The 20341-nt window shown below is 39.1% G+C and overlaps 1 pseudogene; it reads left to right on the top strand.

Annotated features, from left to right (window-relative positions):
• Positions 1 to 2190: 2190 nt before the first annotated feature.
• On the top strand, positions 2191 to 19157 carry LOC142169563 (phenylacetaldehyde synthase-like; annotated as a pseudogene).
• Positions 19158 to 20341: the final 1184 nt, after the last annotated feature.

Genomic DNA, 20341 nt, shown 5'->3' with positions numbered 1-20341 from the left:
TTATTTTATCCTGTCTTATTTATATTTTGGACAGATGTTGTATTATTATTGTATTCCTTAGAAAATGCCCATGCATTTGTGACACCGGAATTTGGGTTTATACTAGTTGATGCTTAGGGTCTCGTACATTATTATCGCCTTTCATTTCTTTTATAAATTACAAATGGTGTACGTTCCCATGATTTAGAAGTGTAAATCGTATTTTCTTATTAAAATTTATGATTTCAAAAGTAATAAAATGAGTAATAAAATTGGTGAAGCACTGTTGGCTTGCCTGACGGCGGTGATAGGCGCTATCACGACCAATAATGAATTTTGGGTCGTGACAGATTTTTTCTTTGTTGGGACCCTTTTCTCTCATTTTTTCTTGTTTCTCCTTTTCAGCTCGTTCTTTCCTACACTCAATTTTCCATATTGGGCAGTCCTTAACCATGTAGTCTAGCTTGCTACACTTGTAGCGCCCATCATAAGTAGCTTTGTCGATCTGCTTAGGCTTACCGATGGTCTCTGTTAGATGCATTTTTGGAGTTCTTCATGAACTTCTTAAACTTAGAAAACATTGCTAGGTCAGGATCATCACTGTCAGATTCATCTTCCTCAGACACCTTAATGACCAACGTCTTATCCCTCTTTGGTTCTTCCTTGCGCAGTTCTATCTTTCTCATTTCATGAGTCTTTAAGTTTCCAACCAACTCATCAAGTGAGATTTTATCCAGCTCCTTGGCTTCTTGAATAGTTATGACTTTTGATTCCCTTGAAGTTGGAAGGATCCTTAGAACTTTGCTAACCAACTCTTCTGAGGTGAAACACCTTCCTAAGTGACATCAGTTCATTAGTTATTATGGTAAACCTAGTTATCATCTCATGGATGGGCTCAGACTCCTTCATAGAGAAAAGTTCATAGTTTCTCAGAAGTAATTTTATCCTTGATCTCTTCACTTGGTTTGTTCCTTCATGAGCAGTTTGGAGTGCATCCCCGATCTCTTTTGCCTTGGAGCAAGCAGATATTCGGTTGTACTCATCAGGACCAAGCCCACAAATAAGAATTTTCTTAGCCTTTGCATTCTTCTCCATCATTCTGAAATCTGCTACCACAAATTCAAAGGGGTCCCTAGGAACAGTTTCATATTGCGCATTTTGTTTAAGAGTTAATGGACCTTAGTTCACTATGGTCCATAGTTCATAGTCTTTAGCTGTCAAGAAATCTTCCATTCTTACTTTTTACCAACTGTAATATTTTTTATTGAACATGGGTGGCCTTGTAGTTGATTGTCCTTCATTAATTCCAGGTGGAGCACTCATTTTGCTTCCAAGATCTCTCTAGGTGTTAGCCGTGTGTGAGAGAACCCGCTCTGATACCAATTGTTAGTTTGAGTTCTTTTATGGATTACTAAAGAACTTGATTTTTTACCTTACTCCTTAAACGTGAAGTAAAATAAGCAGTAAAGTAAACAAAACAAACTTTACGTGGAAAATCAACCGGCTCAAAAGGTGCAAAAACCATGACCTACTACGTAGGATTTTCAACTTCAACTTCACTAAAATAATGAGCCAAATGTATTGATTATAAAATTGTAACTCAATACTCTCCAGTACTCCTATTTCAACTATTTGATTTACAAGTTACTCTAATTTGTAAAAACAACACTCACTACAACTCAATAATTATTTGTGACACTTTGATTACAACTCGATTTCCTAAAACACATTCACTAGACTGACTCAAGAAGAACACAACACTGGTATCAACTTGAGTGTAGAAAAATGTAGTTCTTCAGTTGATGTGTAAAAGGATGATCCCAGCAGTCCAAAAGGATAGTATTTAAATTCCCTGGACTCCGAGATCTTCTAAGAGTCCTATGCGTAGTCAGCTTCTCGTTTGATAAGACTCCTATTCCAAGGATTCCACAAGTCTTGGGACTCTTGTCTCTCACTTATACATGCATATCTTCTTGGGCAACAACCCTCATCAAGTTTAGCAGTCTTCTTCCAACAAACTCGTACCTAGGTAACTTTGAGATAAAGTTACTGTCTTGCAAAGACGCACAATCATCATCCTTGAGGAGATGGTCCTTAACCCTGATGAGCTGGTTCTTAGAGAGGTTAAGCAGCTACGCTGAGGACCTAGTTCTTAGAACATTTCATCTGAACAAACTTTGTTAATCATCAAAATCTCAATACTTAACATATATGTTATGCACTGTTGTTGCTGCTAGAGATCAAATATTGGAAAAAGCTGGAAGAGATAACAAAATTGACAAGCTAGTAGTCTATCATCTGATCAAACCCATTTTTCTTTCCAAAAGGCTGTTAAGATTTCTGGAATCAAACTTGAAAATTTTCGACCTATTCCACCAACAAATTAAAGGCTACTGAGTTTTCCCTATGCCAAGAACGACTACATGGAGAAATTCAAGAAGATATAAAAGCTGAATTAATACCCTTATTCTTGTGTGCAACTATTGGAACTACTTCAACAACTGTTGTTGATCCATTGCAGCCACTTTGTGAAATTGCTAAAGAATATGGAATTTGGGTACATGTTGATGCAGCCTATGCACGAATTGCATGCATTTGCCCAGAATTTTAACATTTTCTTGATGGTGTTGACAATGCAAACTCTTTCAGGTATACCATTTTATTTTTAGGTTACTAATTCTGCTTTTTTTATGGATGTACAGTTAGCTCTAGTTATAATTTAAGTGCATGATTTGCAAGAATTTCCACATTTTCTTGGTGGTGCTGAAAATGCAATTTTCCAGTCTTAATGCACACAAATGGTTATTTTCCACCTTGATTGTTTCTGCCTTTGAGTGAAAATTCCAACTTCTCACTATTAGAAAAGTGCCTAAAACCGTCCAGAAATATCGACCGAAATCGGTCGGAATACTGGAAAAAATGACTGATTTCCGACCGACTTTAATCCGTCGAAATTAAGTTGGTCGATAAAAAGTAGCGACCGAAGTCGGTCGTAATTTTCCGACCGATTTCGGTCGGTAAATTAATTTTCACAAACGACCCAAAAAGAAAAATTTGCAGAAAAAAACGACCGAAGTCGGTCGGTATTTTTAATTATGCACTTAAAAAATGCACCGTCTGGGACTCGAAGCAGGGTCTGTACTATGGCGGGATACTATTCTACTACTAAACTATTGGTATATTTTAGTTTATGACTTTCTTTTAATTTATTTGTATTCTTTAATTGCATTTTCGCGCGAAAATAACCGACCGATTTCGGTCAGTTTTATTAAGAATATAAAATTACCGACCGAAGTCGGTCGGTTTTTTAAAATGACCGACTGAAATAAATGACCGATTTCTATCGATTTTTTGAATATTAATTTTAACTTATTTTATATTAAAAACCGACCGATTTCGATCGGTTTCTTAATAAATAAATTTCGCAGGATGCTAAAATAGTTTTCCGAATTTTTGCGCAAAACAACAACCGACCGAAGTCGGTCGGTTTTGCAAAAAAATAAAAAATAAAATATTTTAGAAAACCGAACGACTTCGGTCGATTTTTAGATCGATTTTTTGACCGACCGAAGTCGGTCGGTTTTGGCCGAATTTCTAGTAGTGTCTCTCTCAAAGGCCTTTTCAACACCACCTGAATACTTAAAAAACAAACCCAGTGACTCCCAACAGGAACAACTGAATTATTTAAATTTGATGGATTCAACCTTAGTCATAGCATTTTTTAAAGGCGAAATGCATAAAACGCCCATTTAAGTTGTCTTTAACGATCAACTAAACACCTGAACTGGCCCCTTTACCATTTTGACACTTCAAGTAACTATTAAGTATATCAAGCAAATACCCTAGTGCAGCAGACCATATGCGTGAATTACACTTGCCTAATAAACCAATTAAAAAGTAATACGTGTCATTTTGATTTAAAAAAAAACATCTGAACCCTTCCCCGCACTCGCCCAACCTAGCTACCTCAAGACTTAATCAAATTTTAAGGGGTTTTGGGTTTAACTGTACGCATTTCGCAGTAATAAGATCCCGAAACTTCCCTTCTTATTCACCTGAAATTGAAACACAGCAGCAGCAATGGAAGCTGCTAGAGTTTACGGTTCTTAATTGCTTTTGTTCCTCCTCGCTGGCGCCGACAATGATGGAGGAATTCGCTATTTTTTCCTCCCGAAACTTTCTGTTATTGTTAATTTCTTAAATCCTAATGCTTTGAAGCTTTAATATCTTCTTATACTAATTGAGAGAAACTTTTCAGCTCAAAACAAAACCTTTTTTTCATTCTCCACCGTTAATTTCTAATTTTTTTCCTGCTTTCTTGTTCAAATTTTTGTATTCAATTGCAAGTTTTTGAGCAATAAATCCGGAAATATCAACAATCCTCAATATCATCTTCTTCATTGTAGAAACCAAGTTTTGGTTTTTCTGGGTGTTAATGTTTCCTTCTTCTTCTTCAACATCTTTTGGCGTGGGCCACACAAAAATAAGGTATGGACAGCTAGGCCAGGCCATACACAACAGCTCGACCAATGTGCATGTATATTGTTTTAGATTACAAGGGAAGGGAAAATCTAAAACTTAATAAACTGGAAAAATTGAGGTAAGAACTTTCAAATAAGATTTCCATAACATCTTTTGCGCCTAGTGCTAAGGCCTTGAATATATTTGTTCCTCGCCTCACTCCTCCATCAAAGAAACCCAGATTTGATATTGAGAGGAAAAGGAGGCGTGAAAATTGGAGAAGGAGGTGTGAAAATTAGGTTGGGTCACTCGCAGACTGTCACGTGTTGCTAGTACGACTTCGATAAAGGCATGCCCAACGTCAAAGTAATCTCTTAAGAAGTGAAGGGCGGGGCCGATAAAGCTATTGAAGACTAAGGTCGAACTGTCAACAAATATCGAGATCGATGAGTCAGCGAAGATCAGGGTCGTGGTCGAGCACTCATAGTAAAAAGAGTGAATAACGGCTAGTTTTAGGATAAGACATCAGAGGAGAATATTCTAGTGGATATTCTCTATACCTGTACTATTAGGGTATTCTAGGTATATGTTCCCTACAAATAGAAAGAGACAAAAGGATATGGGACATAAGATATTCACTTATAAGAAAATACATTGACTTTATAAAGACAATCTGGCTTTATTGCAAGCACATGAGAAATACCTTTTTACTAAGATTCTTGCATAACTTTTCCACTCGATCCAAGAACTACTTGAATATTCGAAGGCTCATCAACCATTTATCATTGTCAGAAGGAATATCCACAATTCTCACCCATTTTCGGGTGACTCGCATGTTCTTATTTACTTAAATGTCATTCATTACTATTTATTATTATTTAATATTATCTTTCGCCTTTTGGGTCATTGAATATTGTTAGTGTTGTCCACATTTATTATCATCCGGTCAAACATACATATTATCTACTACAAAATCAGTTATCTTGTCTTTTGGATATTAATATTAGCTAAGATTGACTCTACTTTATTTAAATTAATTGGTTGGACCCGGATCTAAATTTTGGGTCAAACAGTTTGGCACCGTCTGTAGGGACTTCTTAGCTAATCTTTTAGTTTCCTTTAGATCTACAACTCACGTGAGTTGCTAACCTAACAAACCACAAGGTTTTTCTCTTTCTCTGCACATAAGGAAACGTACATGGTAGGTAACCAAGGAGATAGGACTAAAGCGATAGGTGACTTCCCTGGCAATCTCATGAATGCTATCAACAAGAGCTATGAAACTCTAGGTGATGACGTGACACCCACTGCCTCCCCTGGGCGAGAGAGGTCGCCTCCCTCCATTGAAGCAAAACAAAATCAAATGGAAAATGGCCTCCACGTCCACAGGAGAAGGAATGCCATCAGCTAATAAAATTCTCCTCGAAGCGTGGTTGACCGACACATTAGTAAGCGTGCTCAATAAACCTGCTCCATACATGACCATAGAAGCATGCACAGTGCAACGAGCAGACGAGCAGGGCGACCAACCAGACCCTTCAACACGAGGTATAACTCACAATGTTACTAACAATGCAGGTGACAGCATCCTCGTCGTTGTTCTAAAGAGGATGGAAGAAATGGAGAATGAAAACAAAACACTCAGAGATCAAATAAAAGAACACCAAGAACTAGTCAACAAGATACCGGGCGCCCCTAAGCTACGCCAAAGAGGACACCGACAGATTCATAGAGCAGTCTTATAGCGAGGAAGTAGCCCCACATACCATACCAAAGACCTTTAAAATGCCTTCATATCTCAGGATATATGACGGAACAACTGGCCCCGAAGATCACGTGACTCATTACATCACCGCCGTGAAAGGCAATGACCTCATCAAGGAACAAGTGTCCTCTATTTTGCTGAAGAAATTTGGTGAAACCCTTACCTTAGGAGAGGGACTGGAGGACTTCCTCGCCCGATTCAACATAGTAAGGATAACCCTACCAAACGTGTCTGAAGGGATGGTAGTCACAGCCTTTTAGAACGGGTTGAGTAGAGAGGGTTCAAGAGCGACTAGAAAATTGTTGAGTCGGTTGATGAAATGCCCTCCAGCCACTTGGGATGAAATCTATAATGCTTATTGTGCCGAAGTCCGAGCAGATGATGACGACCTAAACGGACCAACTCAATGGCTCCTCTCGGTACAAGTCGAGTAGGAAAGAAAAAAGATATAACATAAGGAGCGATCACCCGATCTCACGGCCAAACAGGGAACGACGTCAGCCATATATCAGGGGCCCCGCCCCGTCTTCCTTCCGCTATGATGATGGCCCATCTAGGCCGAGGACGGGGACTCACCGAAATGAGAGAGGTATGCCTCCTTGTTATCTGCTCATAACTTTTGTATGTCGCCTATAGAAATAGTCAATGCCCTGGAGAAACTCGGAACGAAGGTGAAGTGGCCGCCAAAGATGAGGTCCGACCAAAGCACCAGAAGATCCGACGCCCTTTTCGAATTCCACCAGGAATACGGACACAAGATTGAAGACTGCATCACCCTCAGGCAAGAGGTTGTGAACATGTTGCAGCAAGAACACCTCAAAGAGTTGCTTAGCGGCAAGGGGAGGAACAACTTCGCCAAAGGTCATGAACGCCAAGGCCCGCCGAAGCCGCCGTCACCAGCTCATACCATCAACATGATCATCGGCGGCAGTGATGATGCCTCCATCAACAACGTTAAATTCAGTGCCACTCACAATCTCAAAAGATCTATCACCCACGAAAGGTATGACGAACTCAAAGAAATTATCATCTTTGATGAGTCAGATGCCGACGTTTTGACTTTCCCTCATAGTGATGCTCTCGTCATTACCTTATGAATTTTAGATATTGATGCCAAATGTATCGTGGTAGACGATGGGAGTAGAGTGTGCATTATCCATCCCCGAGTCCTCGCCCAGAGGAGACTCGAAGACAAGATAGTGTCATGCTACATCACACTAACCAGTTTTAATAATGCAGTTGAATAGACATCGGGTGAAATTACACTCCCCGTCTTGGCTGGCGGCATAACGCTAAAGACAATGTTCCATATCATGGACCAGGACACTGCATATAATGCCATAGTAGGACGACCATGGATACATCCCATGAGAGCCATCCCCTCCAACCTATAAAGTGATCAAGTTCCCAACACCTTGGGGGATATTCAGCATACGGGGAGAACAACGCACATACCGGGAGTGCTACCGCATTGCCTTAGATAGCATGACAACCCAATAGAAGAAAGACAAGGAAAAAGAGGCATAGCAATCAACAGGGTCGAGGTCGATGCAAGAATAGACTAGGGATGTCATCATGGACCCGAAAACGGTCGAAGCCGCTGACCCAACTATAGAGTACCTCGACCCCGTTCAATTAGACCCCAGTGACTCCAGCAAAAAGGACTACATCTGTCACGACCCATTTTCTGAACAAGCCGTGACCGACACCCGGTCAATAAACTTCACCGAGCGAACCATATGCGCTTATCAAATCTATTATAACTTAAACTTTATATGCAATAAAGCAATACTTGAACCAAATAATTTTAATTAATTTAAATATCTAGAATAAACTAACTCCAAAACTTTATTCGTAGTAACGACAGAAATACTGGTAAGTTATTATTAAAAAACTATCTGAATCTTAGCCCATCGACTATGTCTATGAAGCCTCTACTGATAAACTGATACACTGCTTAGGACATGAGATTTCCTGGCCAGTTCTCTAAGTAAACAAAGAAATAGCTAAATAATAACGACTCAACGGAGTACTCCACCAACAAAAGGGGAGCTCACCAATAGCACTAAAAGTGAGGGAAGTCCTAACTTGTAACCTGCTCGCCTGCAAAACCGGTTCTTGCATTGTACCGCAGACCAACGTAGGTTCCCAAAAGAGAATGTTAGTACCATCCATTGTACTCAGTGAGTCTCAACAACAAGGGACGAAACTTTAATAGAATATACATTACAAATAAAGATTTTGAATGCATGGAAAACATAAAGCTTCTAAGAACAATTCTAAAATAATTGCATAGTACTCCCTCCGTTTCAATTTATGTGAACCCATTTAACTGGGCATGGAGTTTAAGAAAAGAGAGAAGTCTTTTGAACTTGTGGTGTAAAACGAGGCACATATATTTCTGTCTTAGTCACCGTGTGATCGGCAGTGGTCCGATCCCAACTTGATCGAATAGGCCCAATCTACGAGGTGCCACTCGCTTCATGGTTCTCAGTGCTCATGTATCAGACCTTAGCCTGGCTAAGTAATTTCTAAGCAACGAGACCCTCGGCTCGTGTGCTCCATGCTCTAGCACAAGTAGTTTCAGGAAGTCAACACCTTGGTCAGGACCCTCGGCCTTGACGATGACCCCTTCTCAAAATAGAGGATACTCCCAAAAATCTTTTCTTTCTAATACTTCTCCTTGTGAATTTTCAAGTCTAAATCTTTTCTGAAACATCCTATACATACTCATATTTGTATCCTTAAATGTAAAGCATGGCATAAGAATGAAATAAATATTTAAAAGTATTTCTAAAGATTCTTGCTTTTTCATGAATTTTCAACATGAAAATGGAATATAAGAATAACATAACAATCTGAAACTTTTGTGGACATATATCATAATAAATCATCTAAACTTTAGCTAGAACAGTTCTAAGTTAATAAGTACTCACTCGCTCCGATTAAGTACATATTAACTCTTTTAAGCAATTCATCGAACACCTTGTATGCGTGCTTTTGTGAGTTAACCCACTTTAGTAAAGGGTTATATCAACTCACCTCAAAACTCCTCGAGCCAATACGTAGGCCCCATTCAAATTTATACCTGTCAAACAATCGATTCTACAATAACCAGTGCATTTTAATTAATTTCAAAGTTTCACACCTAAACATGGAATCTACTATTGATACAGAGAAAGAAGGGGATTAACTATCTAATTCTTATACTGTAGGATAATTGGAAATAGAAAATTTTATATATCTGCGTTCAAGAACTAGTTATTTGTAATGAAGCCTAAAACTTTCGTTGTTTGCGTGAATAGTCACCGGAACTTGTTGCCTCTGTTTCTGTCCTTAAAAGTCTAATTATTGAATTTGTTGCTTTGTATTCTTTGAAACCCAATCCCTTGTCCCCTTTTCGTCCAAGGCATTTAAGCCTTTTTCCTTGCCCTTACGTACAGACTACTCTATGGGCTTTAGGCCCAATTTTAAGTGTCTTACTTTTTCTTTTTTTGACTTAACTAGTATTTAATTATACTACTTTTAATAATTAATAATATTAAAATTATTAATATTTCCTTAATTATATATTCAATTATTTATAAATAGAGAAGTAACTCAAAAATCAATCACAGGGGTTTAAATCTGTAATAGAAGTATAATTTAAGATTAGAAAAAATTAAATTCTATGTTGAGCGTGTCTTGAAACTTTTATAGATTTGAGGAGTGTTACAATCTTCCCTCCTTAAAAATATTCGTCCTCTAATGTTGACTCACTTGAACTTATTAAGTTTTCTTAGCACTACTCACTTTCCCAATGGACTCAAAATTTTGGCTAACTCCCTAAATTTTCAAATATTTTGGCAGAGTCTCCCCTGTAAATTGGACTATCCAAAAATTATCCCTGTCACCAATACCACAACTACACCAACAACAACCTAATATACCATATCAGGCCATTCATAGGCACCATACACAGCTCATAAATTAATTACTTATACTCTGGCAAGGAGGTACCACAATAACTAACAAGAATCTAAAGTGATTTAGAAAAAGTAAATCACTTTAATGAATTAAATGTACTCTGGCATTGTACTAAATTATTTAATAACTAAATATACTCTGACAGAAACTAAATTACTTCAACAACTAAGTATAATCTAGTAAGGACATAAATACTTGCTAACTTGTATTTAATAAATGAAATATAAATGTCAAGCCAAACCTAGGTTCACATACCTTGTTCATCAAATAAATAAGGATACTTCTTCTTCATATCTTCCTCGACCTCCCACGTAGCCTCTTTTGAGTTATGATTACTCCACAAAACTTTTACCGATGCTATATCTTTTGTTCTCAACTTTCTTACTTGCCTATCGAGGATTTATATAGGTACCTCTTCATAAGTCAAGCCTTCTTTAATTTCGATGGTATCGGCACGTATTATATGCGACTCATCATGAATGTACTTTCTAAGCATAGACACATGAAAGACGGGATGAACAGAGGACAACTCAACGGGCAATGCTAGCTCATAAGCCACGTTTCCCTTCTTTTCTATAATCTCATAAGGTCCGATAAATCTAGGACTAAGTTTTCCTTTCTTACCAAACCTCATAACTCCTTTCATTGGTGAAACTTTCAAAAATACCTTGTCACCAACCATGAACTCTAAGTCATGATGCCTCTTGTCAGAATAGGACTTTTGACGACTCTGAGCCGTTTTTAGTCTTTCTCTGATTAGCTTGACTTTCTCTAAGGCCTCACAAACAAACTCTGGACCAATCAACGACACCTTTACTAGTTCAAACCAACCGAATGGAGACCTATATCTTCGCCCATATAACGCTTCATAAGGAGCCATACCAATGCTGGCTTGATAAATATTATTGTAAGAAAATTCTATAAGTAGCAAGTGATCATCCCAATTACCTCCAAAATCTATAACACATGCTCGCAGCATATCTTCGAGTGTTTGAATGGTCCTTTCTGCCTGACTATCGGTCTATGGATGGAAAGCGGTGCTCAAATTGACCTTGGTACCTAATCGTTTCTGAAATGCCTGCCAAAAATGCACCGTGAACTGAGGGCCTCTATCAGATATGATTAAAACTAGAGTACCATGCAATCGGACTATTTCTTTGATGTACAATTGTGCATACTGCTCTGCAAAATCTGTCGTCTTTACTGGTAGGAAATGCGCGGACTTTATCAGTCGGTCTATAATAACCCAAATTAAATCATGCTTACGGTATGTGCGAGGCAGACCTACTACGAAATCCATATTAATCATCTCCCATTTCCACTGTGGTATCTCTATATCTTGAGCTAGGCCACCAGGACTCTGATGCTCGGCTTTGACTTGCTGGCAATTCAAACATTTGGCCACATGATCTGCTATTTGCTTCTTCATGCCTTTCCATCAATACAACTCTTTCAAGTCCAGATATATTTTGGTAGCACCTGGGTGGATAGAGTACCTCGAACTGTGAGCTTCTTCCATTATGGCCTTCCTAAGCCCATCTACATTAGGCACACATAACCGATCATTCAACTTCAAAACTCCATCACTTCCTAGAGTGAAAGCAGTGATTTCTTTGTTTCTAACTCCTTTTTTTAACTTCACTAAGTACGAATCTTCGTCTTGCTTAGCCTTAACATGTGCAACTAGAGAGGATTGCACTAAGGCATAAGCAGTTATACCTCCTTCTTCGGTCTCATCCAATCTAATTCCATCATTTGCCAGTTTTTAAATTTATCGACACAAAGTTCACCTTTGTACTGCAAGATGGGCCAAGACACCCATTGACTTCCTACTAAGTGCATCTTCTACCACATTAGCTTTTCCCGGGTGATAAAGGATATTGATGGCATAATCCTTCAATAGTTCGAGCCACCTTCCCTGTCTCAAATTTAATTCTTTCTGCTTGAAAATGTACTGGAGGCTTTTGTGATCTGTAAACACTTCAGAATGCTCGCCATAAAGGTAGCGTCACCATATCTTTAATACAAACACCACTGCTGCAAGCTCCAAGTCGTGTGTGGACTAGTTGTTTTCATGATTCTTTAACTGGCTGGAAGCATAAGCAATAACTTTTCCATTTTGCATCAGAACACAACCGAGACCAACTCTGGAGGCATCACAATATACTGTGAACCCTCCTCTAAGTCAACGGCTATTGGCCTTTCTCCTCTCATGTCTACGGCTCTCCTCTTATGGGTCATTAGACCACTATCATCAGGGGAGACATTATCGTCCTCATCAACCAGCAAAAAGAGTTGAGGCGCAGAAGCAGCAGACGGAGCGGAGACAAGCTCTTGGAATGCGGTAGCCAAGGTAGGGGCCGGTACGGAAGGTGCAGTAGTCGCAACAGGGGAAAAAGCCAAAGGCACAGCACCCTTCCTATGAAAAGAGGTCACCGGTACCCGACTCCTCCAAGAAGAACCCATGTCTGGGAAAGAAACAAAACGTCAAGTTAGTAAAATGAATCGACATACAACGGGAAGTAAAACGACCACAGCCAAAGAGAAGAAGTTACATGTCGAAGGAAGAGCCAGTTTGAACTTCTTGAAGAAGCTCGTCCTGTCGCGGATTCCTACTACATGGGGGAGGATTTGCTCGACCCAATCGGAAATGCACGTGACTAAAAGGGGAGGTTGGTTGTTAGTTGCAAGAAAAGGAAAATCCTTTAACTAATTCCGAGCAAGTAAAAGAATGAAAATAGAAACAAGGCACTTACGTGTGTAGTTCCAAGCCTCAGGAAAGCCATTGACATTAGCCACAACGTCCTCAGTTCTGACGCAGAAGAAGTTGAGCCAGAACTGACGACTGGCCTTATCGTCGGTCGTCACCACTAAGCATTTGCCTCCACGGTGGTGAAGGTTCAGCATCGTTCCCCTATAAAAGCTAGCGGTGAATAGATGCACCAAATATTGCAACGCCAGTTCGACCCCGGCCAGCTCGGCAAATTTAGTCAGCATTCTAATAATCTTGCAGACGAATGGCACATGCTGAGCAGTACAAACATCATAGTGACGACAAAATTCTTCCACCAACAGAAGAAGGGGGAACAAATAACCGATGAGGAAGGAGTAGGCGTATAGAGCGCAATATCCAGGGCGATGAACCTACACCACGTCCCCTTCGGCCGGGATCAATTCGACGTGATTTGGAAGTCCGAGCTTGACTATGAATTTTGCCAATTCTTTGAACGTCATCGTCGATAGGAAAATCCTGGGTGCAGTGTCCGGTGATCGGGTAAGATCAAACCTAACGTGGTCGTTACGGGGGATTATTTCCTCCACCGACGGGAAAGCTTCCATCCTTAGCAATGGCAAAAACACTCTCCCTATGAGAGTGAAACACAACTGCCAAGGGAGCAACGCGACTCCCTTCACCAGCATCTGAGATTAAGTTTGACATGATTCAAGGTGATGAAGAAGAATAACAAATGGGAGAGAATGGAAAATAATGTAGTGCAATAAAACAAGGAAAGGAGGTTCATAGAAGAAAAATGCAGAGAAGAAGGTTGGTGCTCCAAAACGTTAGAAGAACCAAACTTCAAATTAAGGTCCAAGAACTTCTATTTATATAAATCATGGCACTAAACGCGAAAATGGCTCGTCATAATTGGCACCGTAATCGAAATGGCTAATCTAATCAAGGGTCACGCACAAATAGAAGCAACGCATCGGGAATATGCATCATAATGAAGCATGATGTCATGACATCACTCTAACCCTTGGACAAGGTAACTCCAACAAATTACCCGGGAAACCTGAAGTATTTGAAATATGTGGCCCACAGAGGGCCACGTTGTCTGTTCGCCATGACGACTATGACTTTAGCAGCCTACTCGATAAGCTCGAACACGAATGACATTATCTGCTCATTGAACTCACCTGCGAGGACGACCTCAATAAACGGTAGGACTAATTGTATGGGTCAAAAATTACCCTTGACATGATCAAACTATGTTAAAATTAAAGAGGCACTCGCAGACTGCCACGTGTTGCTAGTACGACTTCGATAAAAGCATGCCCAATGTCGAAGTGATCTCTTAAGAAGTGAAGGGCGGGGCCGATAAAGCTATTGAAGACTAAGGTCGAAGTGTCAACAAATATCGAGATCGATGAGTCAGCAAAGATCAGGGTCGAGGTCGAGCACTCATAGTAAAAAGAGTGAATAACAGCTAGTTTTAGTATAAGACATCATAGGAGAATATTCTAGTGGATATTCTCTATACCTGTACTATTAGGGTATTCTAGGTAAATGTTCCCTATAAATAGAAAGAGACACAAGGATAGGGGACATAAGATATTCACTTATAAGAAAACACATTGACTTTATAGAGAGAATTTCACTTTATTGCAAGCACACGAGAAATACCTTTTTACTAAGATTATTGCATAACTTTTTCACTTGATCCAAGAACTACTTGAATATTCAAATCATTCATCATTGTCAGAAGGAATATCCACAATTCTCACCCCTTTTCGGGTAACTCGCATTTTCTTATTTACTTAAATGTCATTCATTGCTTTTTATTATTTAATGCTATATTCCGCCTTTTGGGCCATTGAATATAGTTACTGTTGTCCACATTTATTGTCATCCGGTCAAATATATATATTATCTACTACAAAATCAGTTATCTTGTCTTTTGGATATTAATATTAGCTAAGATTGATTCTGCTTTATTTAAGTCTAATTGGTTGAACCCGAATCTAAATTTTGGGTCAAACACAAATCTTGATAGATTGTCATTTAGTGGAAGTTTCATTTTTCAATATCCTCCAATTGAGAAAGGATACCTTAAAAATAATTCCTCTACACCACAAACTAGTGCAGGTGTCATTTTTTTGTCTCTTTTGCCTGAAGAAGTACTTTCTTGCAGAGGAACAAGAAAATTCTCCATTAGCATTAAGGTTCCAGAAACACTGGTCATCAGTGCCACTGGAAAAATTTGAATCTGCTCAATATGTCTCTAAAGAATAGGAGAAACAAAACTGAGTAGTTTAGCAGACTCCCATTTCCTCAACTGTATCAATGTCTCATAATCGGCTTAATATTAAAAATAGGCGGATCTGCCTATACCAACAGGTATTGATATCAAAGACTGGAAAATTGCTTTAAGTCGAAGGTTTAGATCATTCAAGTTATGGCTTGTCTTAAGAATTCATGGTGTAGCCAACCTAATTTCATAAGGATCTATATCCAAATGGATAAACAATTTGAAGGAGTTGTAGCTATGGATGAAAGGTTCGAAATTATGGCCCCTGGAAGATTCTCTATGGTGTGTTTTTCACCATTGGCAATGCATAAAAAGCTTAAAATTGTTGATTAAAGACCAAGTGAGAAAGTACAATGCCAAGCTCTTAGAGTCCATTTAGCAATTGGTGCAACTCTCACTGGTTATCAGCATATTGGTATGGCTTGGGACGTTATTCGAAACCATGTGAATGTCATGCTACAGAGTTTAACTTCTGTTTACGCTATTAAATCACCTAAAAAATAATTATATGTGACCGTTCATCAAAAGTGTGATTAACATATTGATAAATAAGACAGGTTACATGTTATACAACATGAAACACATAGTAACCATGCGAATGCCATGCTAGACAAAGATGGATCCATGATACCCGAGTTCTTAATTGTTTTTGACTTTCTTTTGTATGATATGTCATTTTTATCATGTGTACTTTTTAATGCAATATTTGTTATGTTAGGCATATTTTTATATATTTTAATGTTACTTTACTCATATTTTAATCACTTTTTGGTACTATTTGATCTTTAAAATAACCAACATGTGTTAATTATTGGTTTTATGACTAATTAAGTTGTGTGTGATGATTTACGATGTTTGGAGTGCAAAAATATGAAGAAAAGGTGCCCCAACTATAGGAGAAGAGGGTAGATGCGTCGCATCCTAACCTAGGAAAAAAGGGTATTTGGTTCATCCTTGGCAGTGAAGTCGGGAGAAGGCAGATGCCTTAGCATCCGCACCTGGGCGCAGCAAAGTTGACAGAACAGAGGGTGGACGCGAAGCATCCACCCCAGCATCCGATGCTGAGAAGTTCAAGCTGAGGTGGACGCGAAGCATCCACCCCAGCATCAATCCCTGAAGCTGATTCGAAATAGGAAAAGTAAAACTTTGGCCCATGACTTTTGTACGCAATATATAAGCAAAAACGCCTCTTTTAGGTCATCTAACATAATTGGAAGCGGAGAAAAGCTATCACAGAGTTTAGAAATCACGGAATTCGTCTTGAGTTCCTACTTTTTTCTTCTTTTATTGATTTGTATGTATTCTTGAGAATTATTTAAGATTGCTACCATGACTATGGGTGGCTGAACTCATTCGTTCTGGGTTATGGTTTTACATGAATGTTGATATTCGAAGATTGATTTGACGAGTTAATTTATCAGATGGGGTTGTTTATTCATATCCTAAGTTTAATTATTTTACTGCCTAGCTAACAGTGAAATACTATATATGAATCTTGAGTTGAACTTAAAAGAGGTAATTATTGATTGCAATAGGATTGAATAGAGCGCGATCTTGAACCTAGTCATTGGGGAATGGATTTGCGAATACGGATAGAAATATACCTATTTGCCGTGCTTAGCCAGTTGTGCAAGAAATCATTAATGCATTCTTTTTATCTATAATCTCGTAGAAATATAGGGTTTAGAATAAATTGAATAGGCGAGTAGAAATTGTCAAATTTCTACGAGTATTATTGCCCTTGCAGGTTAATAACCCAGATAAATTAATAAGTTGAATCGATTGAAGAATTCAACAGGATTGTTAGCCAGCCATAACCCTAGAATATTATTTCTCAGTGAATTAAAACCCTTCGTGCTAAGTGTGCTAGTTCATTAGTTTTTATTTTACTTGCAATTATAATTATTAGAACTAATCAAACAAAAACCACCTTGAAATTATTTTTGACTCGATAAATTAGAATTCGCTTGATTTAGTTGATAATTAATCACAAGTCCTCGTGGAAACGATACTCTACTCACTCTTTATTATTTGATTGACCGCGTATATTTGAGTGTGAAATTTAGGACAACAAGTTTTTGGCGTCATTGCTGGGGACTTAAAAATTAATTATTTTACTACATTAAGCTTTTACTACTCATCGAGTTTAGTTTTTAATCTTCTTTTTGGATGGGTGTTTGATCTCAGGTACTTTGCTTGAATACTACGGGTTAGAAGCCGGGATAGACTACAGGATTTTGACCCAGAACTTGAGAGAGCACTTTGTAGAAGGTTGAGAGAAGCTCGAGAAGCAAATAATCTACAAGCACTCATTCAACTTCCTATGGAAATGGCGGAAGAACACCCATTGGTAGTACAAGAGGTGGCAATGCCCAGCATTGCTAATGTCACCTCAAGTATCGTTAAACCGAGGATCACTAGGCATTTAGATCTTAAGCAGAGCATGATCTAGCTACTTCATGCAAATGGACAGTTCATAGGACTGCCACACGAGGATCCCCAATAACATTTTCTAAATTTTCTGGAGATTATTGATACTTATATCACTAAAGGGGTCACATCCGATTATGTCAGGCTCACATTGTTTTCTTTTTCTCTGTTGGGAGAGGCCAGGATATGGTTGAAGTCTAAGCCAGCTAACTCTATTGCATCGAGGAATGATTTGGCTTGCAAATTCTTGGCTAGGTTCTTTCCTTCTAGTAAAACCGCAAAGATAAGAAGTGAGATAGTAGCATTCAAACAGAGAGAAGGTGAATCACTTTTTGCATCCTGGGAGTGATTCAAGGGGATACTAAGAGACTTCTCACACCATAACAAAACCAACGAGGTGCTGGCTCACACTTTTATTGAAGGTCTTCACCCTGAAACAAAAATAGTGGTAGATGCAACAGCTAGTGGTCAAGTATTGGAAAAGAACGTTGATGAAATCTATGTGTTGTTGAACAAGTTTTCCAAAAGCAACCCAGATTGGCACGGGGAAGCAGGTAGACACACAGCCCATAGAGTTATCGGGGTACTTGAATTGGATGTTGTATCAGCACTATCTGCACAGGTAGCATCTTTATCAAATCAAATCAGCACGATGAATGTGATTCAAAACTAGCAACAGTTCCCACCAATGCAACAGGTTCAACCAGTAGAGCAGGTTCAGGTGTTCTGCGAAGTCTGCGGCGAGGGCCATACCAGTGATGCCTGTCCAGCAAATCCAGAGTCAGTTTACTTTGTGGATAATGCTAATAGAGGTCAAGCTAATCATAATCAATATGGTAATACTTATAATCCAAATTGGAGGAACCACCCAAATTTCTCCAGGGTGGAAATCAGGGTGCTTAGAATCAGTTTAAACCACAAGGTCAATATCAGCAGTTTCGCACACAACAAGAAGATCAGTCCACAAATATGATGAGTAATATTGAAGAGATGCTCAAGAAGATTATGGTTGATAATCAGAATCAAGCTACTGCTATTCGAAATTTAGAGCGACAAATAGGGCAACTTGCTAGTGCCTAGAACACCAGACCAGCGGGAGCATTACCTATCGACACTGAGGCAAATCCTAAGGACCCTATTAATGCTGTGTCATTGAGTAATGGGAGAGAATTGCAAGAAGTACCATCGAAAAAGAGAAAGCAAGTGACGTTTAGTGAAAAACAGTCTACCAGAGAAGTCGAATCGGAAACTGCAAAGGAGTCAGAGAAGCCAATTGAAGAGGCCTGGAAAAGCAACCACAACCAATCATTGCGAATCCACAACCTCCATTCCCTCAGAGATTTCATAAAGTGAAAGATAATGCAGCGTACAAGAAGTTCCTTGATATTTTGAAACATGTGCAGATTAACATCCCATTGGTGGACAATTTGCAAGAAGTGTCGAAGTATGAAAAGTACATCAAGGAAATTGTGGCAAACAAGCGCAAACTAACTGAGTTTGAGATTGTAGCACTCACTGAGGAGTGAAGTTCCAGAATTCAGAATAAGATGCCTCCTAAATTGAAGGACCCAAGAAGCTTCACAATTTAAAATTTTCAATTGGGAAACATGTGGTTGGGCGAGCATTGTGTGATCTTGGGGCGAGCATAAACATAATGTCGTTGTTCGTGTTTCAACAACTTGGGTTGGGATATCCTCGACTGACTACGATGGCATTGCAATTGCCAGATAGATCATTAGCCATCCTCGAGGGCATCATTGAAGGTGTACTGGTTCAAGTGGGCACATTCATATTCCCAGCTGATTTTGTCATCCTTGATTACGAGCCTGATCAGTAAGTCCCATTTATTTTGGGATGACCATTTCTAGCCACAGGACGCGCAATTATTGATGTATTTAAAGGACAAATAACCATGAGAGTGGGTGACAAAGTGGAGGTCTTTAATGTATATCGAGCACTTAAATTTCCAACACACTATGAAGATTTGGCCATGATCATAATTGTGGACAATGAATTGGTAGGCACAACACCATACTTGGTGTCTGAAGATCCTCTAGGAAGAGCTTTAATTGACGAAGAATAAGAGGAGGATGATCTGGTAGAAGCAATTGTACAAGTTTTGAACATGACATGCCAGTATGTCAACGGGTTGAGGAGATTTGAGGAAATCGACAGGCCATTGACATTGACACCACCTAAGACATCGATTGATGAGGCTCCAAAATTAGAGCTCAAGCCTTTTCCTTCTCATCTGCGATACGCTTACTTAGGTGTTTCTGAATCCTTACCTGTGATCATCTCATATTCATTATCACATGTGCAAGAGGACAAGTTGTTGTGGGTTCTGAGGGAACACAAAGAGGCCATTGGTTGGACTATTGCCGATATCAAGGGAATTAGTCCATCATTTTTCATGCATAAAATATTCCTGGAGGATGGACGCAGACCAAGTGTGGAGCAGTAGAGACGATTGAATCCTATTATGAAGGAGGTAGTAAAAAAGAATATTATCAAGTGGCTAGACGCCGGTATCATATTTCCTATTTCTGACAGCAATTGGGTGAGTCCTGTGCAGTGCGTGCCAAAAAAGGGAGGCATGACAGTTGTGGCAAACGAGCAAAATGAATATATACCTACCAGAACGGTGACGGGTTGGAGGGTTTGCAATGATTACAGGAAACTCAATAAGGCTACGCGCAAGGACCACTTC

This window comes from Nicotiana tabacum, chromosome 15 (assembly GCF_000715075.1).
Source record: "Nicotiana tabacum cultivar K326 chromosome 15, ASM71507v2, whole genome shotgun sequence".
In the NCBI taxonomy this organism is placed as follows: Eukaryota; Viridiplantae; Streptophyta; class Magnoliopsida; order Solanales; family Solanaceae; genus Nicotiana; species Nicotiana tabacum.
Note: the sequence above shows the minus strand (reverse complement) of the source record. Positions and strands in the feature narration are given on the sequence as shown.